The sequence below is a fragment of the Eurosta solidaginis genome, chromosome 2 (assembly GCF_040869045.1).
Source record: "Eurosta solidaginis isolate ZX-2024a chromosome 2, ASM4086904v1, whole genome shotgun sequence".
Taxonomy (NCBI): Eukaryota; Metazoa; Arthropoda; class Insecta; order Diptera; family Tephritidae; genus Eurosta; species Eurosta solidaginis.
In genome coordinates this window covers 136,853,261-136,879,784 of record NC_090320.1, presented here as the reverse complement: position 1 = coordinate 136,879,784, position 26,524 = coordinate 136,853,261, and the positions used below count along the sequence as shown (strand labels likewise).

Genomic DNA, 26,524 nt, shown 5'->3' with positions numbered 1-26,524 from the left:
TTCTTGATTAGGTATTAATAGTTCCTTATTGTGACTATTGATATGAACCTGCCTAATTACTTCGGCTCTTGCGGGTATTGTAATGCTATTAATTGTTGGTTTATTTGTCATTTGTATAACTATATCTTCTGGGTAATCATATGGTCGTAGTATTAGGCTGTCCCCATTTTTATTATAATCTAAAATGCAATTATATTTTTTAATGAAGTCGAGTCCCAAAATTCCATCACATGGGATTGGGAAATTGTCTTCTACTATGTGAAATTTGTGTCCTATTAAAAGACCATCATCTCTTAGATCTGCTTTTACTGTTCCAAGTGTGCTTGTTATGCCTCGGCCAATACATTTTAAATCTGTGATCTATGAGTTATTTATTGCGACTTTACTGTCAATTTGACCCTTATTTATTATTGAGATATCCGATCCTGTATCTATCAGGAATATTGAAGTTGACTTATTTAGGGTAGTATTGGAAGATATGTAGCTGTTTAGATGCAAGTTGAATGTGCATATTATATTACCGTTAGAATTTACTGTTGGAGTGGAGTTTGCTGGTTTTCCTGTTGGTTTATATTACGGAGATTGCTCGTGCTACTCTCATTGGATGATCTTGACTGACCTCCAAAATTACGTCTTTGGAAAGTATTATTTTGTCTATTACTATTGTTGTTATTATATCTGTTAGTATTACCATAATATCTTCGGTTTTGGTTACCTCGATAATTATTATTTTGGTAGCTTCTTCGGCAGTTACCTCGGTAATTACCTTGTGAGCGCGTCAGGCGTAACACTGTATTTGGGTTACCCGTGACTTCATTACAGCTAGTCGTGAATTTTTAAATAGCCTCGTTCATAGATGTGAACGTTCCTACTTGCATTATCAGTTTAACTCTTTCGTTAGCCGAGTTCTTCAACATGGCCTTTACAGCTGATTGTGTGGCATATTTGGTTGCCACATCAGGTGCAAGACCGTCTGATATGTAAGCACCTTCCAACTATTTTGTTAATTTTTCGATTTGGGCAGTGTACTGGTTAGCTGTTTTACTGCGCTGTTGGACGTTTAGGAGTTTTTCCGTCAAAACTTCTACAGATTCACCTTTAATTGCTGAACCCAACTTTTGCCTTATTGCTAGTATTGAGTTTTCAGTTCTCAAAAGGTTTCTAGCTGTTCCCTTGAGCTTAGTTTTTATCATGGAGACTGTTATGGTCTCGTGAGTATCCTTAATTTGTTCTAGGATATCTAGTGTGTCTAAGAAGCTTTGTAAGATCTCATGTTTGCCATCAAACTCAGGTAGAGTTGACGAAGCCGTTTTTAAGAATTCTACTGTGGTTTGAGCCATTTTGTCTTTTCTTGTTTGGTAGTTTGGCGTCTCTGTTAAAATTTTCCTTTTGTTCCTCTTTTTCTTCTTCTTTTTGTTCTACTTTTGGTTCCTCTTCTAAATCGAATGCTGACTCCAGAAGGAATGTGCTATAGTCTATTTCTATTTTCTTCTTGAAACTCGTTGGTACTATGAATTCTATATATCTTGCCAGTGAGGACACCAATTTGTCTCTAATGCTGGAAAAAATTTGATATGCTTGGTCTTTTCGATTGCCGTCCAGTTTACAATTTAACTGTTGAATTATTTTTCCTATTTTGATAAATGCTTCAACTATTACTTTAAGATGCTTTACTACTGTTTCTACCTTAACTTTTGTATTTTTATTAATACATTTGTAAGATTTTTCTCCTATCGTTTTTTTCTTCTATAACGATATCTTACCATTTGCCCATTGGGGATGGCAGTTAAAATTTAGTTAAACCTTATCTAAACCGTCTGCGCGGCTGGTATACCGCTTTTTTAGGAATTTATTATTGGTTGAGTAGAGTTTCAGAAACAAGCTGATGCAACTGACTACGCAGATTATTAGAAGCATGATTTTGATAGTATCTAGTGCCTCAGTATGATCTACTACTTGGACTGAGTTTACAACGTTTGCCGTTGGTTTTTCTATTTTTGATTCTTGGCTTCCCATCAAAAAAAAAAAAATATGAAGACAAAAAAAAAATTTGTTTTTGTTTTTTTTTTTCTTTTATTAAAAAATCTTTCTCTTTTTTCAATATATTAATCTGTTCTTCCCATAAATTTGACTTCGTACCTATATAATTCTTCGGGTGTTGTTGCTGGTGGGTTTCTTACATTCCATATTTTTGGTTCCCCAGGCATATCAATAAGTTTCCACCATTTCTTCAACCATACTAGAGTTTTTTCCTCATCTACAATTTTAATTTCATTTTTAAGGTCCTCAAGTGGGCCTTTTACATAACTTTTAATTTTTCTTTATCTTTCCATAATTTTAAAATCAATAGTTTTACAAAATTGTATTTTATATTTTTTTTTCAACACCCTAATGCTTACATTGCTGGGTTTGGTTTTTATTTTGATAATTATTTTTCCTTAATTCCTTGATTTCTTATTTTAGTTTAATTTTTTCTGCCTGATTTGTGCTTAAATTAATTTTTTCATAAATCTTGGCTTTTGTTTTTCGAATGGCAAATTGCTTTCCTCCTCTTTTTCTTTTCAATTTTATCGGTTTTGGAACTTTAGGTTCCTCAATTTTTTTAATCTTATTTCTCTGTCTATATTCCTCGATTGTTATTGGCTTAGGGCCTTGTTTGAGTATTTCAGATGTTTTGTTTTCACCTTCTTGGAACTTCAGATTTAGTTTAACTAATCTTTCAAAAATTTTATCAAATTGGCTTTGACTTTGTAAGTTCTCTTCTTGGAATATATCTCAAAATTGAGCAAAAAAAAAGGGTTTTACAGCAGAAATTTGAATTTTTGCTTGTCAATAGGCAGCCGTTAGGTTGCCCGAATATTTTTCCTGCTTAGAAATTATGTCTAAAATGTTAAAACTATTTCAAAATTAAAGCAATTATATTTATACTTATTATGCTGCCTCTCTTATTCCCAATGTGGTTCTTTTGTTCCTTCCAAGGTAATATCGATAGTTTTACCGTCATATCCACTGCTCCTGCATCATTTCGATAATAAAGCCCGTAAATTATCAAAAAAATTGCTAAATGGCGTCATTTTTGAGTGCTCCAAATTGGTCATATCCACTGCTCCTGCATCAGTTCGATTATAAAGCCCGTAAATTATCATACAATTTGCTAAATTGCGTCATTTTTGAGTTCTCCAAATTTAATTCATCGAAAACATCATTTGCGTCTTCGACAAGGCTAAGGCTGTAATCAGCCAGTAAAATCATTGCCATCTATGAAATTAGGCTGAAAATTCAGCCAGTAGATTCATAGGCAGGATCGCCATATAAAAGATTAAATGCAGGTAAATGAGTTTTGACATCAGTAAGCGAATTCTGAATGTCCCTTTATTTAAATATTTCAGCTTATTTATTTTATATTATATTCTTACATACATATTTACATTTAAGCACACATTCCTACATGCATATCTATCTTAAGCATACATACTTACATACCTACAAACAACTGGATACAAAATATGTACCTACACATCTGTGTTGAGCTGTGACTTCTGTGGGAAATGCAATGTTTGCAAATTTGCTGGAATTCAAATTTGTTTGGTTGTGTGTTGTGCACACACCTGTATTAAATCGTGTGACTGGCTATGTCAGCAATAATTATCAAATGCATATTTATGTGTTGATGAACATTTAGACTATTTTTGTATCAGGGTAGCATATTAGACTGATTTAAATATTTGGCATTAAATTGTTGGCTGTTTACACTACAAATTCAGGAGAGTCTTTAGTTGTTCCATGTGCAAGTTTTAAGCCGAATTTCAAGAGCAACGAATATTGATAATGATTTTTTGCCTGGGCCTGAGGAGACAATAAAACATCAAACAATATGTGTTTCTCAGGGCGCCCGCGATTTAGAGGTACTAAGACATATTTTTTAATTCAGGAGAGTCTTTAGTTGTTCCATGGGCAAATTTTAAGCCGAATTTGAAAAGCAACGAATATTGATAATGATTTTTTGCCTGAGCATGAGGAAACAATGAAACATCAAACAAAAATGTGTTTCTCAGGGGGCCCGCGATTTAAAGGTACTAAGAAATTTTTTTTAATTCAGGGGAGTCTTTAGTTGTTCCATGTGCAAATTTTAAGCCTAATTTCAAAAGCAACGAATTTTTATAATGATGTTTTGCCTGAGCCTGAGGAGACAATAAAAACATCAATCAAAAATGTATGTTTACATGAATCAGAAATCGTAAAGTTTTCCTGGTGACACTGTAGTATTAGAAACCGTATTCTCAAATTCAATGAATTGGTCGAAACCAGTATTATATTTTGATAAAAAACTTTTATTGACAAACGCCTGAAAGTATCTTTTATATTTATTATGATTTTTTTATAGAATGAAAATTTTTGATATTTAAAAATTCAAAATAATGAAAATAAAATTATTGAACATAAATTATTGAATTCACAAAGTATATAAATTTAAGAGGTAAAATGTATAATATAATAGAAACCCTAAATACTGATGAAGGCTCATCTTCAAAAAATCTTCCAAAAATACCACCAACTCTGTATCAAAGTCCAGATTATTTAAACGACTTCGATATCGGTACCGTGAATAATGAGTTTTTGTGATTTGAAGAAGTTAACGAAATAATTCGTCGAGGTCATCAAAATGCCCTGTTATTTTTCCATATGATTGTCATGACGAATCATTTCCTACCTCGTTGTTAAAAAGAATCCCGCCAAATGGAGAGAAAGTGGAGCGTAACTGGTTAGTGTGAAGTGCCAGTAGCAATGCTTTTTATTGCCTACCATGTTGTCTGTTAAGCACCAATACTTTAAATCGACCTAAAATTTTTTGTGGGGATATTGGAAATTCCAGGAATGGAAGAAGCTATACGATAAACTGCCATCACACGAAAATACTCAAGATCACATTAAATGTTATATTCAGTGGCGATCTTTACAAAATCTAATTCAAAAGGAGGCTACAATTGATACACTTATCAATGACCAGCTAGTCACTGAAACTCAAATGTGGAAAGACATTTTATATAGAATTTTGGACACTATTTTATTTTGGGGTGAAAGAGGCCTAGCTTTCAAAGGCGAAAGTATATATCTTGGTGAACGAAACGATGGACATTTTTTGGGCATCTAAGATCTCATAAGCCATTATGATCCGATACTTAGAGACCATTTGGAGAAAGTTAGAATTTCACAACAGCAGCAAAAACGTTTACAAGTTCACTACCTTTCCCCAGGCATTCAGAACGAGTTATATATATTTGTGCAAAACACATGAGGGAACTATATTAGATCAAGGCAAGATAGCAAAGTATTTTTCCATTATCGTTGATGCTATGCCTGATGCTAGTCACGTAGTCAACGTTCATTTGCGCTAACTCCATTTCAATTCGAAAGCAACAAATTTTACAATTCAAGAACGGTTTTGGCTTTCGAGAATTGTAACCAAAAAACTTGTCAGAAAATCGCTGATCTAATTTGCACTACTCTAGGTAAACATGAAATCCCATTAAAACATTCTCATGTACAAGGTTACGATAACGGCGCCAATATGCAAGGAGCTTACAACGGAGCACTGCGTCACATTCTCGACAAAAACTCGAATGCTGCCTTATGCAACCCACAGTCTCAATTTATGTGGTGTTGATGCTGCAGAATGTTGTACGACTGCAATTACTTTCTTCGGCGTTTCACAAAATGTTTTACTATTTTCAGCAGCATTCCACAACGATGGAACATCCTCAAAAAAAATGTACAAAGCTCTCTTCATAGTCTTTCAGACACTAGGTGGTCGGCTAGAACTGAGGCCATCAGGCCATTCGCAAACCATGTTCCACGATTAACACAAGCACTAAATGGATTACTTAAGCTAAATTTGCCTGCAGAAGCATACGGAGATGTTACCGGCATTCTCAAGTACATCAAAGTTCGAATGTATCTTGCTGTCCTCAATTTGTTTCAAATTACTGACTACCATTAATGAAAGAAACGTGGTCCTCCAAGCTTGAGACGCCACCATAGATGTTGAGGTCCGACATCTAAATGTCTTATTAGCTGATTTGAAGTTGATCAGGAACCAATGGCAAACAATTTTAAACGAATGCAAAGCAGTTGCTATTCAATTGAACATCTCGCCAAAGTTTCCGGACATTCGAAACAGAAACCCCAAAAGACGTTCTGAAGATAATTTAAAGGAGATGATTACGGATGATTCAGAGTCTGATTTTAAAAACAATACATACCTGGTGATCGTTGATTCGGTAATCACTGGCATTACTGAACGCTTGCAACTATGAGAAATTTGAGCGAGACGTTTTCCTTTTTGTGGCAATTTGAAGAGATGGATAAAACAACGGTTCGGGCGAGCGCAGCAAAATTTATCGAAAGATACAAGTCGGACATTTCTCAAAGCTTAGAATGCGATATAATTCACTTGAAACACATTTACGATAAAGGTCTCTCACCATTGGAATTGCTAAATGCCATCTATGTTCAAAATCTGTATACAATTTTTTCCAACATTTATGTTGATTTACATATATTTTGCACTATACCTGTCACTGTAGCTAGTGCATAACGTTCCTTCAGCGTCCTTTCAAGAATCAAAAACTTTCACAGATCGTGTTCATCTCAAGAGAGAATATCAGAATTTGCCACGCTTTGTGTTGAAACCGTTTTGGCAAAACAGTTAAATTTTGATATTATGTCACGTACACCTTTTAGAGGTGAATCCGTCCCTTTGCGCAATCAAGGTGGAATGTCCCCCAGCTATCTCAGGGCGAGAGGTCGGGGCCCTTAACCCTTGTCCACCTTGATGCGTGGCGGATGTTACAATCATCATTGTCTTCACTTCCGCGCACACACCTCGCAGGAAGCCCACCCTACCTTGGAACGCTCGAGTTTCTGCCTGGCAGCTAGTCCCCTTTTTCTTTTGCTCTAAATGACCCTATTTACTTACCCTAGTATCATCTTTCCCTCCCAAATCTATTATATTTAGCAAACCGTCATCCTTTTCTTTTCAATTCACTTTAACATTTTATTCTTAGAATTCCTTAATCTTATACAAAGATTGAAATAAAAGACTATTTACGCCAAAAGAAATTTTTAAAACTGACTTGCTTATAAGAAAATATACGTATGTACAACACCATGTATGTGTAATGATCCAAAGTTAAAGTACCTTTATGGAGACGGTTATTTACATAAGACAAAATTAAAATTATTACCATAAGGCATCGGCCTATACTAAAATGGAATCGTCCAGGAAATGCAATCTGAACAAACCTCACATAAAAGAAATATATCGATACGAATATTGTGGTATAATAAACATGTAATGAAACAATATAAAACTCGTATTACGTACGAAATATTCATAGACAAACATCAATCTTTAAAGTATTATTGTATCTTGGCAAAATTTTTGCGCATAACATCTCTATATTACACAAAAACAAGTAAGGAAGGCTAAGTTCGGGTGTAACCGAACATTACATACTCAGTTGAGAGCTGTGGAGACAAAGTAAGGGAAAATCACCATGTTGTAAAAAGAACCTAGGGTAACCCTGGAATGTGTTTGTATGACATGTGTATCAAATGGAAGGTATTAAAGAGTATTTTAAGAGGAAGTGGGCCATAGTTCTATAGATGGACGCCATTTAGGGATATCGCCATAAAGGTGGACCAGGCCTGACTCTAGAATTTGTTTGTACGATACGGGTATCAAATGAAATTTGTTAATGATAATTTTAAAATGGCGTGGGCCTAAGTTCTATAGATGGACGCCTTTTCGAGATATCGCCATTAAGATGGACCAGGGGTGACTCTAGAATTTGTTTGTACGATATGAGTATCAAATGAAAGGTGTTAATGAGTATTTTAAAAGGGAGTGGGCCTTAGTTCTATAGGTGGACGCCTTTTCGGAATATCGTTATAAAACTGGACCAGGGTAGACTCTACAATATGGGTATCAAACGAAAGGTGTTAATAAGTGTTTTAAAAGAGAGTGGGCCTTAGTTCTATGGGTGGATGCCCTTTCGGCATATCGCCATAAACGTGGACCAGGGGTGACTCTAGAATGCGTTTGTACAATATGGGTATCAAATGAAAGGTGTTAATGAGTATTTTAAAAGGGCGTGGGCCTTAGTTCTATAGGTGGACGCTTTTTCGAGATATCGCCATAAAGGTGGACCAGGGGTGACTCTAGAATTTGTTTGTACGATATGGGTATCAAATGAAAGGTGTTAGTGAGTATTTTAAAAGGGAGTGGGCCTTAGTTCTATAGGTGGATGCCTTTTCGAGATATCGCCATAAAGGTGGGCCAGGGGTGACTCTAGAATTTTTTTGTACGATATGGGTATCAAATGAAAGGTGTTGATGGGTATTTTAAAAAGGAGTGGGCCTTAGTTCTATAGGTGGATGCCTTTTCGAGATATCGCCATAAACGTGAACCAGGGGTGACTCTAGAATGTGTTTGTACGTTATGGGTATCAAATTAATGGTATTAATGAGGGTTTTAAAAGGGAGTGGCCCTTAGTTGTATATGTGAAGGCGTTTTCGAGATATCGACCAAAATGTGGACCATAGTGATCCAGAACATCATCTGTCGGGTACCGCTAATTTATTGATATATGTAATACCACGAACAGTATTCCTTCCAAGATTCCAAGGGCTTTTGAATTCGCCCTGCAAAACATTTTCATTTTCTTCTACTTAGTATGGTAGGTGTCACACCCATTTTACCAAGTATTTTTTTAAAGTTATATTTTGCGTCAATAGACCAATACAATTTCCATGTTTCATCCCTTTTTTCGTATTTGGTATATAATTATGGCATTTTTTTCATTTTTCGTAATTTTCGATATCGAAAAAGTGGGCGTGGTCATAGTCGGATTTCGGCCATTTTTTACACCAATACAAAGTGAGTTCAGATAACTACGTGAACTGAGTTTAGTAAAGATATATCGATTTTTGCTCAAGTTATCGTGTTAACGGCCGAGCGGAAGGACATACGGTCGACTGTGTATAAAAACTGGGCGTGACTTCAACCGATTTCGCCCTTTTTCACAGAAAACAGTTATCGTCCTAGAATCTAAGCCTCTACCAAATTTCACAAGGATTGGTAAATTTTTGTTCGACTTATGGCATTAAAAGTATCCTAGACAAATTAAATGAAAAAGGGCGGAGCCAATCCCATTTTGAAATTTTCTTTTATTTTTGTATTTTGTTGCAACATATCATTACTGGAGTTGAATGTTGACATAATTTACTTATATACTGTAAAGATATTAACTTTTCTTTTAAAATTTGAATTAAAAAAAATTGTTTTTAAAAAGTGGGCGTGGTCGTTCTACGATTTTGCTAATTTTTATTAAGCAGACATATAGTAATAAGAGTAACGTTCCTGCCAAATTTCATCATGATATCTTCAACGACTGCCAAATTGCAGCTTGCAAAACTTCTAAATTACCTTCTTTTAAAAGTGGGCGGTGCCACGCCTATTGTCCAAAATTTTACTAGTTTTCTATTCTGCGTCATAAGTTCAACTCACCTACCAAGTTTCATCGCTTAATCCGTATTTGGTAATGAATTATCGCACTTTTTCGATTTTTCGAAATTTTCGATATCGCAAAAGTGGGCGTGGTTATTGTCCGATATCGTTCATTTTAAAAAGCGATCTGAGATGAGTGCCCAGGAACCTACATACCAAATTTCATCAAGATACCTCAAAATTTACTCAAGTTATCGTGTTAACGGACAGACGGACGGACATGGCTCAATCGAATTTTTTTTCGATACTGATGATTTTGATATATGGAAGTCTATATCTAACTCGCTTCCTTTATACCTGTACAATCAACCGTTATCCAATCAAAGTTAATATACTCTGTGAGCTCTGCTCAACTGAGTATAAAAAATACTTCTTCAAATGACAAATATGTTGGCATCAATCTCAAAATTTTAAAAGTTATATACATGACCGTTTGATCACCAAAAAAAATTCACCCAAACTGTTGTAGGCTAAATCGTAGCCAAATTCAAAACTATCAATACACCCTCATGCCTACCTACGCGAAACGTTAATTTTACCATATTGAAAAAAAAACAGAAAATAGCTTTCTCTACAAAGGAATGCTTTTTTCTAACGATAAGCGATTCGACGCACAAAAAAAAACTAAACTCAGCCTACGCTCATACGTATATTACTGCTGAGCCCCTTATTTTGTTTTAATTTCCCCATTTTTTTTTTCACACTCGTGACTTCTGATGCACTCTACACTCCTGGATTCGGTCTTCGCTATTTATACTGGTACAGATAATCGTTATGGCATTGAAATTATGGTAGGTATTTCCACGAAGCGTTTCTACGAACGCCCGACTGCTTATTTGAAGACTGGTGACGTATTTCCTCCACAGCGACTTGACCCTCATCACCGGGAGTAAAACGCTCATCATCTTCAGATTGGTAAACTTCATTCACATATTGTGTGCGTGGCGTAAAACTATTGAACGGCGTGCGGTCCCGGCGCGGAAAGCATCGCTCGACCTCCTTGCATTCCATTCTTAATTGGTCTAGTAAATATGCCGAAATAGGGTAGACCATTTTAGCTACTGATTCGCGCAAGTTCCCTTTTACTAATCTTACTATCTCGTATTCGGGTATTGGATTTTTAAGTCTCGAACGTAAAATACCAACTGCGTGGAAATACTCGTCGATATTTTCTCCCGGCCTTTGCTTCCTTTCTGCCAATTCGCTAAGGATCTCAAAATCTGTACGTTGTAATGCAAATTGGCGTAGCAGCGCGAGCTGTAAACCCGGCCAATCGACTCTGCCGCGCGACTTTATGTAAAGCCAGTACCACTCAAGTGCCTCGCCGTTTAGTAGTCGGTGGAAATCGCGTATTATTTCACCCCATGTACACCCATATTGGGCTTTTAGATATTCTAATCGAAACATAAAATCTTCGACCGGCATCTCGTCGCGGTGCTATTTAAAACTTATTCCCCATTTTCCTACCTTAATCCCAGGCCTGGCAATTTCTCTATTCCTTAGCCCCGAAGTATCTTGACGTCCTGCAGAGATAGCTGGAACTCTTCCTTCCTCGACAATATGGGGTTGACGAACTGGTGGTGGGTTATTGCGTGCGTAGGCTGCTGCACTGATCATGTGGTGATTGTTATTTCTATTGCCGTTCACATTATTTATGTCGACATGCGTTGCTAAATCGAGGGAACGCCTAGAATTACGAGATTCAATACTCGAATTGTGTCTTCGCCGTTTATTATTTCTATTACGAGCCCCATCGTTACCCCCTGACTGCTCTAACGCTATACCTATATTTGTAGTTGCCCTTGTTAAATCCGGTAAACTCTCACGAATTTCCGTCATAATGGCTTGTTTCGGCTCGACCATCAATTCTTTTAAAATTGGTGCTAACTCATCCCTAAGCCCACGAGGGTTGCTTACAGAAGCGCGATTTGGCTCGACAGTATTGGTAGCAGTAGGTGGTGGGAAACTCAGGTTAGACGGTGGAGCTGATAATGGTTGCGATTGCTCTTTCGGCCTTTTCGAAATCGTACCGGTTCAGATGACGTTCAAGCCTATCAAAAAAAAATTTGATGTTAGGAGTCATTGGAGCAAACTCTTGCGTTCATACGAAGGTGTATGCACTTCAGTATTTCATAAAAAAAGTTCAATATGTGGATATGTTTTAAAATTTGTATACATTGTGCAACACAAGCTTTATGTAGCTTACCGCTTGAGGTCATAATATATAATTTCCATAATTAAGGTTGATTGTATTGTAATGAACCAAAAAGAAGAAAAAATTTTAGAATATAGAAAAGATCCAAATAGGCCACCCTAATGCGGCTATGCCATCTATGGGCTATTGCTAGGGTCTGCCATCTGCTTCCAACTTCTGTCTCGGTGTATTTAAATTTTCGGATCAATAAGTCACCGAAACAGGGTGATGGTCACATATGGCCTGACCCGTTTAACTCGATGACTGCATACGTGAAAAAAATGCGTATCTATATTGTAAAGATTGGAATATATTTATACGATATGAGCTTTGGCTCTTGCTAACGAATAAGATGTTGATTTCGAATTTAAAATTTTCTCATTGGTGGGCGCCAATTTCAATCAGCGGCGCTGCTGTACAATCCTCACGATAACATTTTATTTCATCACCATACATATGTATATGGTACCTAAAAAATTTCTTTTGTTTGGGCGCTATAATAAATATAGCGGTACCTCTCTATGCTTTCGTTTGGGCGCCATATTAATAATAATTGTCACGTACACTTTTAGAGGTGAATCCGCCCCTTTGCGCAATCAAGGTGGAATGTCCCCTAGCTAGCTCAGGGCGAGAGGTCGGGGCCCTTAACCCTTGTCCACCTTGATGCGGAGCGGATGTCACAATCAACATTATCTTCACTTTCGCGCACACATCTCGCAGGAAGCCCACCTTACCTTGGACCGCTCGAGTTTCTGCCTGGCAGCGAGTCCCCTTTTTCTTTTGCTCCACATGACCCTATTTACTTACCCTAGCATCATCTTCCCCTCCCCAACCGATTAGATTTAGCAAACCATCATCCTTTTCTTTTCAATTCACTTTAACATTTTATTTTTAGAATACCTTAATCCTATACAAAGATTGAAATAAAAGACTATTTACGCCAAAAGAAATTTTTAAAACTGACTTGCTTATAAGAAAATATACGTATGTACAACACCATGTATGTGTAATGATACAAAGTTAAAGTTCCTTTATGGAGACGAGTATTTACATAACACAAAATTCAAATTATTACCATAAGGCATCAGCCTATACTAAAATGGAATCATCCACGTAAATGCAATCTGCACAAACCTTACATAAAAGAACTATATCGATACGAATATTGTGGTATAATATTCTACAAGAAAGGATACATGGGATGAAACAATAGAAAACTCGTATTACGTACGAAATATTCATAGACAAACATCAATGTTTAAAGTATTATTGTATCTTAGCAAAATTTTTGCGCATAACATCTCTATATTACACAAAAAAAAATACTTCTTCAAATGACAAATATGTTGGTATCAACCTCAAAATTTTAAAAGTTTTATACATGACCGTTTGATCACCAAACAAAAATTCACCCAAACGATTGTAGGCTAAATCGTAGCCAAATTCAAAACTATCAATACACCCTAATGCCTACCTACGAGAGCGCTCTTTTCGGGAGATCAGGGGTTGTTTGCAGGATTCGCCAGTCACTGCACTCTAAATAAAAAAACTGTAGATTGTCTTACAGGGCACGTTTGGTGGGTTTTTCCGGTGACTTACAGTCGCCATTTAACTTTTGACAATTCAATTTTACGAGGAAACGTTAATTTTACCATATTGAAAAAAAAAAAAAACAGAAAATAGCTTACTCTACAAAGGAATGCTTTTTTTCTAACGATAAGCGATTCGACGCACAAAAAAACTAAACTTAGCCTACCCTCATACGTATATTAACGCTGAGCCCCTTATTTTGTTTTAATTTCCCCGTATTTTTTTCACACTCGTGACTTCTGATGCACTCAACATTCCTGGATTCGGTCTTCGCTAATTATACTGGTACAGATAATCGTTATGGCATTGAAATTATGGTAGGTATTGATACAAATTTATGGCAACGCAATATCCTTGGCGCTATGCAGAAGCACTTATGATTATATGTGATACTCCTTCCTATAGGAGGAACGAAAGATTAGATTTAGTATAACATTGCTGGAGGATTATACGCCGATTTGGCGTTCACGCACCACAGGCCATACGTATGCAACTCTGTGTAATGTCCAAAGACAAACATTAGGGTGGATGTAATATACATATAATTTATCCAAAAAAATAATGAATCGACAAAAAAAAATATGATGAAGAAATTATTTTGGCGAATTTTGAAAATGTGGAGTGGGGATTAACACTCGCTGAAATCCGGGCCTGCATACGCATTATGCCAGAGCCGGATTTCTGGAGAAGATTCGTGACCGAAATCGTGGTCGAGGTTACGTGAACCCCAAATGGCGTGCACTTCCCTACATGTAACAAAAAATAAACGAACTATAATATTCCAACACTCACCAAATTCAGGATATTCCACATCGTTTATGCCCGCTAGATTTTGGCTCCTGCCTATGTTTGAAATTTGTATTTAATTTTCGCCCGGACTCGCGATTTTATTTTTTTGGCGTTTTGCCTTTTTCTGGGTTTTTTTATTTTGCATTCTTTTAATAAATTTATTTTAATAAAACAATACACCACTTTTTTTTGTTAATCTTAAAACGGGGCTAACATTTCGCGCGCAGTGATATACTTTTTGCTATTAAAATTTATTAATATTTAAAATTTCTACAGGCGAGCGGCGCGCAGCAGACTTGTATGCTTCTAGATTGTACAACTATACTCTTTCTCTACAGTTAAGCCATCTTATATACTCGGTATCTATAAGGGACACCGTTTTCATGTGCCGTTTTATCTCGTCATCCTCAAACCAACCGCAACCATTTCCACCCTATATCCATCCTTTTCCTATTTTCACCACATCTTTACCGCTCATCCGGCAACACTTGGAATCGAGCTTTTGTAAATTTCCCCATATTGGGTATTTTGTCATTATCTTTAGTCTGACATTTCGTGTTTATTTACGTTTTTATACGTGCGCGGATTACTCGCGGATATTATTCTACTTTTTGTGTGCTTATTTAGTGTTAAATTCAGTTAAAGTGTTTTAATATAATTATCGATCGACGAGGCACTGTTCTGCCATTTGTGAGCTGTACACCGCCTCTAGACTGGCTATAGGAGTGGCCGGGACCAAAACATCACCAGTAGCATCAAAAAACGCGCTTTGGATGCTGGACTGCGGATCCGAACGCGAGAATCCAAAATTTTGTATCTGCCAAGAGATACTAAAAATGGTTTTTCTTTCTTTAATTTCTTTTTCAGTTCGGACCTTAGGAAGCTCCGGCTTTGGCCCCTTTGCTACCGTGCTGCCATACTCGAGCGGGACGAGGTGCGCTCAAAGCCCAACGCGGGGAACACCCACACCCTGACAATTATTATAAAAATTTTGCAGCGAAAAAAGCAAGAAAAGCCACTCTTTGATACCCGAATCTTCTATATTGAATAATTAAAATTTATAATCATCATTAAATTTATCAGAAATGTATTAAAACATTCGTAACACTAATCAGTCAAAACTGTGTAATGGCACTAGACTTGCAGTGAAAAGGCTTATGAATACCATCATTGAAGCCACAATTTTAACTGGAAAATACAAAGGTGAAGATGTAATGATTCCACGAATTCCCATGATACCAACTGATATGCCATTTTAGTTTAAACGCCTTCAATTTCCCGTGCGACTTGCTTTTGCCATAACGATAACGCAAGGCCAATCTTTCCAAGTCTGTCGATTAGACTTGGAATATCCAGTTTTTTCCCACGGACAGCTTAACGTTGTATGTTCAAGAGTTGGTAAGCCTTCAGCGTTATTCATTTTCAGTCAAGACGGAAAAACCAAAAACGTTGTTTATCAAAGAGCATTGCAATGAATTTTTCTAAATAATTGCTGTTGATGTTGTTCTAACATGACTGCATATGCATTTTTCATTTGATTTTCTCAAGCCATTTTTTTAATAACTTCTGTAATTATGTAAGCTTTTATAAAATAAAATAAAACCACAATGAACAATTTAAAGTTGCTCAACAGGATTCAAAAAGTATTTCAGTTATATCTAACTTATTTTCGGCGAAACGAAGTTCGCGGGGTGTTTGCTAGTTCTTTATATGGCTTTGAATGAGACTGAAGGGCCATAAAAAACCTCTCCACAGATGACGTAATTTGATTAAAATTTCTACTGGACCTAATTATTTGATATCTTTATGAGGATTATAGGGTTATTAGCAATGCCTACTCATTTCTAACAAATGTTTCTACGTATGTGGGACATACTTCATAATTGAATAATTCCTTAACAACTTCTAAAAAGTCTAAGCTGGATTTTTGGAAATATTTAAAACGAATTTTTCACATTGTCGACCGCCGTGATGTGATGGTAGCGTGCTCCGCCTATCACACCAAATATCTTGGGTTCACGCCCTGGGAAAAGTAACATAAAAATTTAAGAAACAGATTTTTTCAATTAGAAGAACATTTTTCTAGGCGGGGTTGCCCCTGTGTTTGGCACTCCGAGTGTATTGAAAGCTCTCAGTGAAAACTCATCCTGCCTTGAAGATGCAGTTCGGAGTTGGTATAAAACGAATAGGTCCCATCCCGCCAATTTGTAGGAAAAATTAAAAGGAGCACTATGCAAATTGGAAGAGAAGCTCGGCCTAAAATCTCTTTGAAGGTTATCGCTCCTTACTTTTTTTTAACATTGCGTAACAAATATGATATTATTAAATATGAATTGAAAATTAGTTTAACCCTTCTGTTACTTTAAGAAAAACTTACACATGTGTTACTAAGGTCACGAAATGACCATCCCTTCGTTTTCTATGTATATCGGCTAAAAGGTTGATAATACAAAAGCACATTTATAAACTTTATTCATTATCCTTAGGTTTATAGAAAAATTCTATTTTTATATATGTACATACATACATATATATGAACTTTTACGATACATGCTAAATTGTTTTGTTCAAGACAATATTGTGTAAAATTGTGACTCACATACGTATTTTTTATGTTGTTATTTGTTATGCTTATCGGTAAAAACTTTGATAACTTCTGATGTAGTTGGTAAGATTTATTGGTTTAATAGGTTGTAAATCGGTATTTTGTTATCAGTGTTGCCATTTTAGCTTTTTTCAAGCTAGATTTAACTTTGTTTTCTCCTTTTAGCTTGAAAAGTTGCGATTTCGCTTTAAGCTTTTTTAGGGTTTTTTTTAGCTCTTTTTATCTTTTTCCAAATTTTAGAAAATCTAGATAAAAAATTTTATATAGATTTAATTTTAAGAACACTGAATGAAATTGGGCTAGAATTAAAAAATTTGAAGGGCTAAGGAACAGATAATTTTGGCATTATGGTAGGCAGAATTCGAGGCGTAGTAACTTTATTAAGGCAACATCAACCGAGTATTATTTGAATTGAATTTTAAATTGATTTTTTTATTTCAGAAACAATTAACTGTATTTCCTAGTCCACATGTAGACAAAAGACATAGATGCTGCGTAAAACGACTGACTCGACCCGCTGCAAATAACATCCACACGAATGATATAACTCTTTGTTTTTCTGTACGGTACAACAGGCATAATAATTTTTTGAAAGATGCCATTGTGTGTAAGCCTTATAGCTCATACAAAGTAAAACTTACGTAATGAATTATTATTAGCCATAAGGTAAAATATAACAACTTTACTATATGGACCAACAAAAGGAAAGGCTTCCTTACATTAGGCTGTATTAAAAGAAACTACTTGCTGTATTAGGACCAAAATCAAACTTACATAAGCTGTTATAATAACGAGGCTGAATAAGGATTGATGTACCTTACTTATAATAGTATTACCTTATTATAAGTTTTATTGCACATATAAAATTGCTTGGACTTATAATAAGACAACAGCTGACTTCAAATTCTTTAAAGGGACAAAAAGTAGATTTCCTTATTGAAAACAGGGCCCTTATTACGTGTTACGATCCGTGATCGAAAATAATTTTTTAAATCACAATAGCATATGCGAGCTAGTGACAAACAGTACTCGTTAGATCCATAAACTATTATAATTTTTAGAAATAGTTTCACAGTTGCATAGTTACCGCTTGAGTGAAAATAGCTTTCAGTCACTGATCGTAACACATAATCGGCGTTCTTATTTTGCAAATAAGGAACGATTTACCTCAAACATATTACGAAAACTTATACAATATAGTTGAGTTTTATTTATCATCTATCCCTTTAAAATCAAAACACAGAGCATCTAACTATTCTTTTTATTTTTTTATGAAATTGGAGTAAACATTTATTAAAACTTTTTATTCTTTATGCCTTTCATGAAAAAAATAATTTATAAAACGCACAGAACGTTGCCTTAAACTTACTTTTAACTTTTTGTTCAGCCTTAAAAATTTTTAATTAGCCTTTTTCAGCTTTTTATCTTTGTCATTCTCCCTTTTTTCTGAAAAAGTTCTGTCAACGCTGCGTGTTATATACGTAGGATGCTCTGGCCTACTATACCGAAGGTCCTTAGTTCACCTAATGGAAGAAATAACATCAAAACACTTTCAAACAAATTTTTTAAGCAGCATCACCTCTCGGAAGTAATCTGGCATACCCTCCGAGTTTATTCTGCAATGAAAAGCTTTCCATAAAATAATACCACTCTTTATGCAGTTATCATTTGAATCGACATATAAAAATATAGGTATCCATAAATCGGAAAAAAATAGCCCCGTATCCCTAATTAGGAAAAAAAACTTCGCCTAAATGTTTTAAAAGATCTATGAAATCCAATTATTATCATATAGGTATTGTATTATTTATACAATGATTTCTGCTCATAAGAACAGCTTTGGTTCCAGAATGACCTTATGGTGCGACCACGTAAGTTTGTTTATCATCAGTTATTGAATAAGGCTAAAATCTACTTTTTAGGCTTTTAAGAAGGAACTTCGCTTAATACACAAAGTAAAGAGAGGAAATTCCAAAATGTTTCTTCTATCGAGAGGTATCAGAAAAACAAAGGAAAAATCTTAAATTAAATTTAATATTTTTAGGTTGACTGAAAGTTTTTACAACTTTTGTATCCACACTAGTTTTATAAGAAAAATTATTTCCATTCCAAGGTTCACTTTCTGATGGAAGCTCCCATGAGTTTGTGCCTTACATAAAGGTGTTTGGTTGTTTTTTTTTTTTTCATTTGAACTAATATATTATGGTATTTGAAATCTAAAACCAATCCTGAATGGTATTCATATTTTCCTTTGTATTGCTAATTTCAAGTTCACATGCATATATGACACTGAATCGAACACCCACTTGTATTATAAAATTAGTTTTTCAATACCAACTCACCCTATTAATGAATATTGCAATTTCGAATTAAAATAGATTTTTTTTGTGTTTTGTTTTGATAACTTAGTGAAATTTTATAAAAGAGAATAATGCAATTCCAAAAAGGCTTAAAACTTTCGTTTACGATAGCAGTATATTTGAAAATTTTAACAAGAAACGGATGCATACTGTAACACTTTAACTAGGAAAAGAAAATCAAAAAAAATCAATAAAATATTTTTTTAATATTTTTCTATAAATCAATCAAAAAATACATTTAAATGCTCTAGATAATACAGAGTTTTCGGCAAAAGTAAATTTAAAAAACGGATTTCGTAGCATTTTAATTTTTACACATTAATTTTCTGGCAAGTGGAAGATGGTGGTATCTATTAAAATATACCAAGTTTTCAACGAAAAAAACATGGGTAAATTAAGTTGGGAAGTAAAGCACTATATTTAGCACGTTTTATTCTAAATATAATTGTATGCATATGTGTTCCATCAAAGTTCTACGCCTGGGGTACCTTTTTACCTCACTTGTTTGATATCGAATAACACTTTTAAACTTTATTTCTAAAGATAACTTATAACGAAATTTTATGATATAAAGTTTACTCATTATTATTATTTATAGTACAGATAAACGGGAATAACTTCCAGAAAGTTAAGAAAACTTCTACCGAAATTATTGTCTAAATAACATTTCAGTTAGAAAATCATTGTAAATCAAAATAACTGCGCAGACTCCAATTTCAATGAGCAATTACAATTCCCAAAAGTTTCAAACGCACTAGTAAGTTGAAAAATTATGAAAAGCGTTATAAATCGAGTGCGATATAATAATATGTAGACATAATGTGGAAAAATTGCAGGTACAAAAACGATTTCAAAGCCAAATTAACACAGATATTATAGAAATGCCATCTGTCTCGGCACACAGAGTTTTTTTATACACAGTAACTAATTCTATTGAATACTTTTTATGATTGTTAAGCAAAGAAGATTCAAATTGTAACCGATATTATGAAGCGCTGCAAGCGATGACCGTCAATATATAGAAAAATAATAATAATTTCAAAAAAAAATTTTAAGTTAAACGGTTATATGAGTTAACCGGGGATTGCCCGTATCGCTTTAAATGTATGAAAACATTTATTTCAAGCAATTTTTTATTTTATAATTTATTTAATAATTTGGGAAAAATTTAAACAGCGTGACATCAGGACGGACAAGGCGATAGCTGTTTAGATTGTGCCTTGTAAATCTCTTCAAAGCCTTTTCTCCCGGGAGTGGGAGTCGAATCCGCACTCCTACGATAGTTGAAATGGTTATAAACGCAATCAGCTACGTCATGCCTTAGTTGTTGTAAAGTTTCTCCTTTTGCCTTCTTTTTCGCATATATTATCTTCCACACATCACATAATACGTATGTAGTTATGTATAGAAGTTATGCCTGTTTGTAAGGCGGTTTTCAGAGAAACTTGGTATTTGCTGTTGTTTTTGTTCTATTTATAGAACTACAACGAATTAACCAAATGTTGTCTACTTATATGAGTTAACCGGGGATTGCCCGTATCGCTTTAAATGTATGAAAGCATTTATTTCAATGAATTTTTGATTTTATAATTTATTTAATAATTTGGGAAATTTTTTTACGGTTTTATTGAAAACAATACTCACATGAAGTAATAATAATACTAAAAGCTAGAAAATAATTAGGTAGGCCCTAGGTATTAGTCATCACACTCCTCCTCCATTTAGGGCGTCGATCAGACAATTAAATAAAAGCGTTGGGCGCGTGAAATTTCTAAAAATGTGAGGTGTAGCATAACCTTATTAAGGTTCAGTTGGTCTTATATATGACTATCAATAGAAATTTGACGCGTCCAACGCTTTTATTTAATTGTCTGATCAACGCCATAGATTTATGAGGAGTGTGATGACTAGTACCTAGGACTTACCTAATTATTTTCTAGCTTTTAGTATTATTATTACTTCATGTAAGTATTGTTTTCAATAAAACCGTTTAACTTAAAAATATGTATTTAATTATTTTATTTTAAAGTTGTAGTCTTTATTTAATTGCCTATTATTTCTTATTCTATTTAGTCCATTTAATGCATATATGTAATACTCCTATATTGCTACAAAAGGCTAGGTACATTCCCGAACATCAGAGTGCCGATATATTGCTGTTTAAACGTTTTAGTTTTTGTATTCAATAATCGAATGTACCTAAATTTAAAGTTTTTCCTGTCACACTTATGCTGCTACAATCACAAAAATTGTATAGGCTGCCTTGTTTTGATTTCGAATTCAAAACACATTGCGAACATTTTCTATTAGCAATATAGGAGTATTACATCTATGATTTAGTGACTCATTGTTACAAGGACTCTTTCCTCACAATTTTTTACAATCTAAGTCCTCAATAAATAATCCTTCCAAAAACTTTACTCGACTCTGCGCCACGTATGCTTGTCCCTCCTCCAAATCCAAAATATTTTGATGTCACTTCTACCGGACTGTATGTAATTTGTTTTCCAAATATGAGCCAAATTGGACATCATAAGTCGCTTTCTATTCATGTATGTATTATGTGTTCCAAATATGGACCAAATCGGACCACAAATACGATTTTTTTTTTAATATCTCGATCCTTGCTCCACATAGCGGAGATTTTTTTTTTCATAGATCGCTTTCTTTTCATGTATGTATTATGTGTTCCAAATATGAACCAAATCGGACCTCCAATACGATTTTTTTTAACATTTCGATCCATGCGCCACATATCGTACTTTTTTCTTATTATTTCATTTTCATCGGGCTCTGAACTATATTCCATGTTTCAAGCTTGTAGCTTATCGGGAAGTTACTTAAGTTTCAATTACAAAATTCGTGCCGGCCAGTCAGCCAGCAAGCCAGCCTTCAAGTCAAGCTAAATAAAACCATTTAAAATTGACCATTCATTTTCTCAATTCAATATATTTCTCTAAAATAAAGTTCATATTCATTGCTTGAACTGTTAAAATGTATTATAAAGTAGAGAGAGGTAACAAATATTAATCTAAAGGCCTTAATAATAGTTTCTTGGATTACCACTGTTATGAGAAACTTTTACTTAATTGAAAAATTATATCGTTATTAAAATTAAGGAATGCAATTTTGAGAAAACTGCCATAGCTAAGCTATGTCATACAATAAATATTTTCATTTATTATATTGTTTGAGAAAATATTTATTTTACTGTAATAATAACAAACCTGTTAAATAATGATTAAAAATTTTAATTATTATTAATTATAATGAGTTTTCCTCAGCCAATTGTTTAATGATTAAGTGCCAATAGTTATGCCCTTTTAATTATTATTAATTAATTATTTTCATTAAAAAATTGTAGTTAATTAATTAATTATTTTTAATTGCATAATTAATACAAACAATTATGATTATTTTTAATTAGTTTTTCTTTTGTCCTATGGAATGATAAACATAATTATTTGATTGTTTTAATTAATTTTGATTATTTTTAATTACATAATTAATATGATTATTTGATTAATTTCAATTAATTTTGATTATTTAAATTACATAATTAATAAAATTAAATGATTATTTTTAATTATTTTTGTGTTTTTCCAGCATCATAATAATTCAACAAAGTAAAGAAAATATTACAAGGATATTTATCCCTGAACGGGCAGTATAGTAACGTAAAAGAAATACATAGATACATAAGAATAACAAACAAGGGGAAAAGTACATTGTTTTATTAAATATCAACTAACTACACGATATTACACGACATACGGGTACTATTTTTTTTATTATTAGGTACAAGGAAAGGGATTACATATACACCAACAAGTAAGGCTTATATAAGCGTGTTAAAAAAGATGAAGTGCTGTTTGCATTTGCTTTAAATAAAACGAGTTTTTCAAATGAAAAATTCATCAAAGATTAACGCCTTGGAGAATTTATAATGCCTGCGAAAGGGAAAAGCCTCTCAACTGAGGCAGACGACGTCAGTAGTGTTAAATAATATCGGCGCTTCTTTCAGTATTTGGTACTTTTTTCAAATTTCCGCATCTATGGAACAATCGCGTAGGTAGCTGTAAAGTTGACTTTGAACAAGGATCCTCAAAGTTTCTTTAGAAGGTGAAACTTGCGCAATTAACTCTCATTATTTTTTGAAAAATTTATGAATCTAAACAAAGTTATTTACCATCATCCTCGAAATAATAGTATTTCGATCGCAATGACGTTTGGTCAGTGTTCGTACCGTCGACTTCAAATGAAACTTTGCCTTGTTGATGATACAAGCATATGGTTGATACAACTCTTTTGTATATAACATCTTCCAGCAAATCACTGTTTGTCTTCTGCAACACCTTGAGCCAGTTGACTTTAACATCTGGTGTTAAAACAGAAGCAGATATTGCAATATTTGCTTCGGGAGCTAAAGAAAAGAATATATTGAAACCTTGCCTTAACTGCGCTTCTAATTTTTCCGAAATAAAGCTTAAAAATTTATTGTTTCTTATACTAAGTTTCTTTAGTTTGTTGCTTAGTGTCATGCGCAGTGGAAGCAAATATCCGTACACAACGTTTCCTTCCTCTTGCAAAAAATTAAGAGCTCTGCTATGGACTGCATTATACAGATATATAATTGTGAATACCCGAATATCAAATTACAGGAAGATTTGTTTGAAGTTGATGCGGAGCTTTCGAGCTTGCTTTTTCTTTTGATCCATTTTGGTAAATAAGTTGGATCACGAACAACGTCGTCCGCAGAGAAATCCGACATATTTTCTTCTCCAAGCATGTTTTCGACATACATTTTTTCTGCAATAATTCATAATATGTAGACTTATTGAATGGTCAACAAATTTATACAGATATATACATACTTACGTCTGTGATATAATAAGCCAAAATTGACGCTCTCCAATTTGGTTTTTAAAAGTTTTCACAAAAAGCAGCGACACTTGACAATATCAGTAAGAATAAATATGTATCTTATATTTCTTGAGTTAGCACAAGTATGTACATACAATAGTACATTTGGTTTCAGCCACTTATTTCTTACTTCAAACATTTTCTCTTTCATGTTAATAATTCAAAATAATCATATAATTGGAAATAATTAAGTAATTGAAATTAATCAAGTAATTAAACTTAATTATTAATTGTTTGATTAATTTTAATTTTTTGATTTATTTTAATTGTTTGATTACTTTTAATTACTTAATTGTTTTTAATCATATGATTGTCTTTAATTTAAAACAATGGGTACATTTTTTAATTATTTTTGATTATTTTTTCAATGGCCAATAATCATAATTATTTTTAATTTTTTATTTAATTATTCAAGTATTAATTGCTAGGCGCTGTGCAAAAAATTAATCATTAAAATTAAAAAGGGAAACGAAATTAATGATTATTAATGTTAATGGAAATTTAACAGGTCTGAATAATAATAGCATGGTACAACCGCAACTTTGCAACAAGGTAACCAAGGTATATTTCTAGAAGGTAGCATTGAAAAACTAACTTTAACTGAATATTCCAGCACGTCTAGTTTATTCCTAATTTGCATTTAACCTGGTGACAAGGTGTCTTTCGTCCATGTGTACAGAATCCTTAGGACTAATGGAGGCGAGTTGAGTTTTAGTATGGAATTTTAAGCTTGTGCAGGGATCAATATTTTTAGAACACAAAACTTGTAACTCTTCCCAGATTTGTTCCCTCACTAGGGTAGTCACCTTGTCATTGGTGTGAGGGCTTAGCCGAACTCCATAGCGCCTGACTATGAGGCGGAGCTGTTTGGGACCGACATCTACGCCGTTTCGCCTCATAGGAGGGCGGCGGGATGTCGGTGACCAAGAACTGCCAACCTCCTAATCCAGGGTATTATGCGAACCGTGCCTATTGGACGATTTGCAGCTAGGGAATAAATTCGGCTGTATTCGAACGGAGCCTTCCCGATACCGGGCCACCTCGGTAAGTATTTATGGCCTTACCACAATAAGGGGCGCTGCTGTGGCGGACGGTTCTTTCTCCGTATATAATACTGGACCGCTGAGCCCGCCTTGTCGGGCAGGTGGTCGTACGACCAAGATGAACGACTCATTACCTGATTGTAATAAGGACGATGTAAAGAGGAGGACTGAGTCGCAATCCAAGGACGACAAATACGAATTAGGCGATGCATCGGACTCGGGGAGCGAGAGTAGTGCTGATTCAATGAACTCCGTGTTAGAGAAGCACACAAATGAAAACGGAGTAGAAGAGTGGAGAAAGGTACGGAGCAGAGGAAGTAAAAGAGCTCTCTCGCAGTACCGTGCAGCACTAAGAATTGTACAACGCTTGGGAGCAGTGGTCGACTCAACAGAAGTGGAGATCGAACGCTTGGAATGGGCCCATGAAGCGGTAGAAGTAGGTCGAGAGGCAGTTCAAAAGATTTGCTGCGATAAACCCTCGGTTCTGAAACCGGTACGAGGAGGAAGAAGTGTCGGATGGCAGAAGGAAGAGGCAACGTTCGGCGGAAGGCGGCAAGCCTGCTTTCAAGAGGCAGGAAGGACCCAGTCCTAGAGCCGCGAGGCAGGGCAGTCGCATAGACAAGACAAGTAGGCCCAAAGCTTTAATACAGATGGGCTCCAATAGCGAGGTAGCAACTACCTCGAAAGCTGCGAGTCAGAGGGAAGTTCCAACTACGGAAGTAGGAGGTAAGCCAAAGGGAGACAATGCTAAGACTCCGGCTTTCTCGGAGGCGCTGAAGGGAGTTAACGCTAAGACTCCGGCTTTCTCGGAGGTGCCAAAGGGAGATAACACTAAGACTCCTGCTTTTCCCGAGAAGGTGAGTGATGTGGCAAAGCAGTCACTGACTGTGGCGCTGGTTGATCGTAGCAGTCCTTTCGGACAAATAACTACTTAAAAGTGGAGATCTGTGGAAAGGGAGCTTATTAGCTTAATGCTTAAGATGATGCGGGAACAACCAAGTAAGCCCCTTCCAACCTTTGATTCGGGGGGATGGCATAATGGTGTGAAGATGATAGCGTGCGACAACATCGCGAGCTTGCGGTGGCTGGAGGAAGTCGTTCCAAACCTCCAAAGGCAAGGCACGAACGCGCGGTTGAGGTGGTGGATAAAGCGCAAATCCCCACGGTACCAAAAGTTAAGGTATGGATACAATGCGTGACGAATTCGGAGGATACACTGCGACTTCTGCAGAATCAGAATCCGAACATACCGACACAGGATTGGAAGATACTTACTGTATTTCGGCCTACCGAGGATGGTCAGTTCTACATCTTCCAAATAAACAAGCAGGCGGAGGATATTTAGTACACGCAGCTTGTCAAAATGTCCTTTGGCACCGGCAAAATTTACATGCGACTCAGGAAAAGAAGTCCCGAGGATAAAAACCCTAACACGCTAGAGGTGGGCGAAGT

General features: G+C 35.1%; 1 protein-coding gene across 8 annotated transcripts in view; it reads right to left on the bottom strand.

Annotated features, from left to right (window-relative positions):
• Positions 1-19,809, bottom strand: part of dpr19 (defective proboscis extension response 19) — a 1,424,328-nt gene extending 1,404,519 nt beyond the window's left edge. For 4 of the 8 annotated variants that reach the window (XM_067766270.1, XM_067766277.1, XM_067766274.1 and 1 more), the window contains exon 1: positions 19,603-19,809. The gene's annotated coding sequence lies outside the window, so the exon portion shown is untranslated. Of the gene's footprint in view, positions 1-14,144; positions 14,383-19,594 lie in introns of all 8 variants that reach the window. The other 4 variants (XM_067766272.1, XM_067766276.1, XM_067766273.1 and 1 more) reach the window with 2 other exon arrangements.
• Between the last annotated feature and the right edge of the window lie 6,715 nt (positions 19,810-26,524).